The sequence below is a fragment of the Uloborus diversus genome, unplaced genomic scaffold, assembly GCF_026930045.1.
Source record: "Uloborus diversus isolate 005 unplaced genomic scaffold, Udiv.v.3.1 scaffold_11, whole genome shotgun sequence".
Lineage (NCBI taxonomy): Eukaryota > Metazoa > Arthropoda > Arachnida > Araneae > Uloboridae > Uloborus > Uloborus diversus.
In genome coordinates this window covers 12648406-12654405 of record NW_026557765.1, presented here as the reverse complement: position 1 = coordinate 12654405, position 6000 = coordinate 12648406, and positions in this window count along the sequence as shown.

Genomic DNA, 6000 nt, shown 5'->3' with positions numbered 1-6000 from the left:
CACAACATTTTATTTCGTTTTTTTTTTTTCTTCTTTTTTTTTTCTTTTTTGTTATTATATTGTTTGATTACAACTTCGAAAATCAGAGAAGAAAAGTAAATCTGAATGTTCTTTTATAAGAACTTCAAGCAATTGAATGGAGCACGCTTTTGTTGATTGCTGATACATGCTAACCGGTTAAAAAAATCTGAGGTAATAGATTAGTGCCTTCAACTGTTGGAAGTTTGTTTTGGTTACAAATAGATAAAAGGTTCAAATTTTGCTGGGGGGAAACAAGAGTTAAGTCATAAATGAAGTCTTAACTGAAAGTATCATTGTTTCAAAGGTAACCAAAATCAGCGTTAAGTGAAATATGAAGCGATTCAAATTATCTTGACATCTTTTCGTAACATAGGGAAGTGGTATAGCAGTGCCTTGTTGAAGATACGTGTTTTTCCCAAGAGCATAGCTGGAATACCATCTTTTTTTTTTTTTTTTTTTACAGAGCATAACTGCTCTTATGAGTTTACAGTTTACACTGTAAAATTCAGTAACTATCCCGGAAAAAAGTGAGCAGTTCGTGTGCCTAATTTCTGGCAGCAACTTATCAGTGCCAAAACAGGTAACTTTCCTGAAATTAACCATTAATCTTTCTTAAGAACTGAAAAGCTTCCTGATAAAACCAGTCCTGTTCCTAAATTAAATCAGAAGTCTTGCAAGAAAACTTCGAAGAAAACCTGGTTGCTTTCTGATCTACTAGGAATACAAATATGACAAAGGTGAAATTGCTCGCATATACCAAAAGTGAACAGCTAATTTCCCTACAATTCTTGAAAAGCTACAATGTACAGAGGCTGCGTTCCGTTTTTGCTTTAGGCTCCAAAAATTTGAAAGGGCCGTAACTAAAATAAAAGCGAAACACGGAATAGAGAAGCTGAGTATTTCTTGGCACTTGTAGCGAAAAACGTTTTTCACAGCTGTGAGAATTCTGTATACATAAAACTTCCAGCGGTTCAGAAAACTATCCGCAAATATATTTGTTTTTCACAGTACACAGTTAAACACAAATAATCTGTGAAGTTTCTGCATTTTCTTACAGTGTATTTGTGCATTTATTAATAAAACATTTATTATACAACACAGAATATGAATGAAAATTTCTAAAGTAGAAAATTTTAATCAAATTACAAAATGAAAAATGAAGTTTTAGCTGTACGAAAAAAACTTTGAGATTAGTAGCATAACATATAACTTAAAAAATAGCAAAAGTTTTGATGAAATTGCATGAAGGAATAGTAGGGTTAAATAAATAAATGGAGTAGATGAAGAAAAAAGAAATGGGTAAGGAATGATTACAGAAATAGGGTTATCATGCAGTGCATAGGGATTCTGACCTAAGTGCTGGAACTACATAAAAATAAGTGATATGTTTCTAATAAATATATACTCATTATTTGATTGCTACATAAAAATTAGTAAAAATCCCCTGACTCATTGCATTGAGCTAGCGAAATTCAGAATTACTTTTTAACTAGAAAACAAAATTTCACGAATTCAAAACTTTAACCACGGGGAAAAACATCTAACAAAGAATCTAGACGATGAACTTTAAATACAGCTATAGCCTTAGAGTTTGGACGTAGCCTACCCTGTATTAAATTATGCCTTTTCCTCTACAATCCTGACTACAATTTTTTTTTCTGTTTAAAATTCATTGAAAGCATATGATATCTAATTGCTTAACAGATCACTGTATAATACACAATAAAGAAACATAATCCTTCTTAACATTCTCTCTGGGTGCAGGGGTACCGACTCTGAGCGGAAAAGCATTCATTTTAACTACTACTAACTATTACTAATATCATGATATCTAGAATCTAGAAAGGCTAAATGCTACGTCCATGCATGTTTATCAGGAAACTAAGGGATAGTGGAGTTAGAAATGGTGCCATTACACGACGTTACTTCAGATTAAAATGCGTTGAGAACAAGTACCGGGTGATCCAAAAGTAAGGACTAACTTAAAAAGTGAATAATTCGAAAACGAACGGGGATAAAAAGATACGGTTTGTACTGATACTGAATGATTCAAAAAGAAATCGGGTTTTGTGTGGCAACGAATGTAAAATAGCTTTGTTTTCGACCAACAGATGGCGCTATAGCTTTTTCTCCATATTTCTTATAATACAGTTTAACTAACTGTAAATTCAACAGTGCCATCTGTTGGTGATCAACAGAACTATTTTTGGTTCTTTTGAAGACAAAACCCGGCTTTTTTTTCCATCCATTTAGTGCAAATTGCATGTTTTTATCTTTATTCATTTTCAAATTATTCATTTTTAAATTTGGTCCTGACTTTTGGATCACCCGGTACGTAAAAAAAATGGGAAGCACGGGCAGCCGTAAATCACCTTTCTTTACATTTGAAAGTAAAATTCTCTACGAGTACAATGCTTTTATGTTTGTTGGAAAATGTTTAAAAAGCTATTCATTTAAAAACTCGTACATGAGTTCACACACGTGTTCTTTTAAATAATTAAACAACCAGTTATTTAATAGACGAAAAAGGAAGTAGTGTAGGATCCACACCAAAGTTTTTAATGTTTAATTTTTCCTCGTAGTAGCTTTGATTCAGCGCCGTATTTTGTGCTATGCTACTCATGGAACGCTTCGAAAAGAACAGGCCGTCGTATCCGACGTATTATTTCCTATACACTTTTGAATTCAACCTCATTTCTAGTATTTTTTAAATACGTTATAGTATTCGCTGGTTGATATGTCTTAAAAAATTGAGGATAAGTTGAGTAAAATGTCAATTAAGGTAAATATCGAAAGATAACCTGTTCAGAAATTCAACATAAAAGTATCGCGAAAGGTTTACTGTAACGAACCTCATTTTCACACCTTATTTGTTTTTAATTTGTACTAATTAAATCTCCTTCATTTACAGAATAAAATGATCAAACATAAATCAGGTAGCACATCTAAACCGTGGCAAAACTTTTCTGCTACGCGGTTTTTGTACAAATACTCATTTTGTCCGCTGACAATTTCGGAACCAAAATGTCTGATGAGTCAGCCCCCCTTATATAGTGGCCTTAGTTACTCACCACGTGAATCACTTTCAGAATTTTAAACAGTAAGGATTAAATTAAGTTACAATGAGATATTAACATTCGATGTTTTACAGCTTTCTTGTTGGCTTGTTAATCGTTTGTCTCATTCTCTGCCATTCGAAATAGGCATTTAAAAATAAATAAATAATATTAGTTTCATAGGCGTTGTTACAGGTATACTTTTCTGCACTAAAACTTGAAAGTTTTCCTCAAAGGAAGAAAAAAACTTTGCTTCCTGAAAGTTATATTTGTATTGTGCTCTCTAAAAAATAGTCAGAACAATTTGGTGTTGTTTCTAATAAGATTTTTTGTCTTATAAGCAAGAACTCGCGCCTCATCAAACTGTCCGATACAGTAAAACCTGTGAAGTTGACCATCCTTGTATAAGCAAGAACTCGCGCCTCATCAAACTGTCCGATACAGCAAAACCTGTGAAGTTGACCACCCTTGTATAAGCAAGAACTCGCGCCTCATCAAACTGTCCGATACAGTAAAACCTGTGAAGTCGACCACCCTTGTATAAGCAAGAACTCGCGCCTCATCAAACTGTCCGATACAGTAAAACCTGTGAAGTTGACCACCCTTGTATAAGCAAGAACTCGCGCCTCATCAAACTGTCCGATACAGTAAAACCTGTGAAGTTGACCACCCTTGTATAAGCAAGAACTCGCGCCTCATCAAACTGTCCAATACAGTAAAACCTGTGAAGTTAACCACCCTTGTAAGTTGACCACCTGTCTAAGTTGACCGCTATTTTCAGACACAGATAAGCTCTATATCATACAATTCAACCTCTATAAGTTGACCACCTGTTTAAGTTGACCACTAAAGTAGCGCACCACGAGTGGTCAACTTACACAGGTTTCACTGTATTGATTATTTAATCTAGGCTGTAATGGCACCATTTATCAGGCTTCATTGGTGGCTTTTGAAGACATACTTACAGGCTGCCACCAGCGGGCACCGCCTCCTGCTTATCTTTACGTTTGGGGTTGTTGAAAGAACCCGTCGTAAAGCTGGAAAGAGAGAAACAGTCCACAGACACACAAGACACAAAGAAGAGAGCGAAAATGATGGGGGATTGGGGATAGAGCGACAACAGAGAAATATTTACAGCAATTTTAAAGTAGCATAATAATAAGCAAAATGTTAAGCTTGTATCCACGCTGAAACAGTGTTATTTTAATACAAATATATTCGTCGATAATGTAACTTATAGGTTGTGCAAATGAAGGTTTCACACATATATTTTGTAAACACAAAAATATTGAAAGTTATAATATATATTTATCCATACTATAAGTTTCAAATACTGGTATCGTAATAATGTCTTTGTAATTTTCAACATTGCAAAAGCTCAAATTCATTGAGTTTTATGCACATTGAATGATTGCACTTAGACAAGCACAATTCACAAGATGTTAATCAACATTTACAGGTAGTAGACATGAAAACAGTCGGAAAAAAACTGGAAGATTTCCGAAAGAAACGGAAAAAAAACGTTTTTCTCCGAAGGGGTTTATTTCCACTTCGGAAAAATTGAAAAAATATTTTTTTTCCAACTTTTCAGGAAATTTTAATTGAAATTTTCAGCAAAAAGAAATTTCTCATACTTAAATTCCGATGCAATATCCTCCCCCCACCCCCTCCTTGTATGTTAAAATATTGTCCAACTTTGATAATGCAAGTTGTTGTATGATAATATAATTTGCACATAGATCAGAAAAACATTTAATACTTTTCGCAAAAGTAAATAAAAAAATAAAAAAATAAATAGATAAATAAATAAAAAATAAACCAATATCCTTAGTGAAGAATTTATTTTCCTTCTTCATAAAACAAACAACCATAACTTTAATCACAAAACTATGTTTCTGCTGACTGTACGAACCAAATGTACACGGTGCAGCAAAAAAAAAAAAAAAACGGGCAAGCAATTTTCCATATAATTTTATTAAAAATAAATAAGTTAACAAAACACAAAATATTATAATATGAGAAGACCTTTAGCAATGTATAAATTATTTGGTTTCAAACTGGCCGCCTTTTTGAAGTAAAACAGGTGCAACTGATAGAAAATTTTCATTCAAGGGCCGCAAGTCCTTTAATCAATCCTATTCCCCATAAAGCAATTGGTAAAGAGAGTCCAAACTTATGTGTAGTTTAGGGTAGACCTTTGACTCTGAAACAGGCCATACAGTGTAATAAATGTGATTGAGGTCTAGCGAGTAGAGCGTCCACTCTAAAGACGATATCATGTCAAAAACAATGCGCCTTGCAATACTCTTGTCTTTTTGGCTGTATGAACTGGTGTGGAGTCAAATTGAAATGTCCAGTCTACATTGGTGCGCTGAAGTGCTCTTAGTCCACAGAAGTACAAAAGCTTCTAAAATGTCCTTCTGGTACACTTTTTGATTCATTTTATAGCCCTCATCCAGGAAAAAAAAAAAAAAAAAAAAAGCAGATTATTTTTGTTGTGTGTGCTGATTCTATCACAGACAAAGCTTGACTTCGAATTTTAGAGATGTTTTACGAAAATGTTCACTGTTCGATTTTGTACTCTTTCCAGACATCGACTATAATTTCTAAGCTACTTGAAGTGGCATACCGCTTCAAATATTGCTTGTCGAGGCACAACAAGCAAACGAATTGTCATTCTACTTGCTTAAACAACTTTTAAAGAGCAGGTCTTTTGCTTAAAATTGTAAGAAAACCGAAAAACAATACATAAACTAGGAGATACAATGTAAATTATTTTCTAATAAAGTGAGAGACAAAAATGAATAAAACGTTCATTAAAATAAAGTTTCTTTACTTCCATTCGATGATGCAATCTTTGTCAAGTTTTTTTTTTTTTTTTTTTTTGCCGCACCTTGTATGCTGCCGTGCCAAGCGCAAAAGT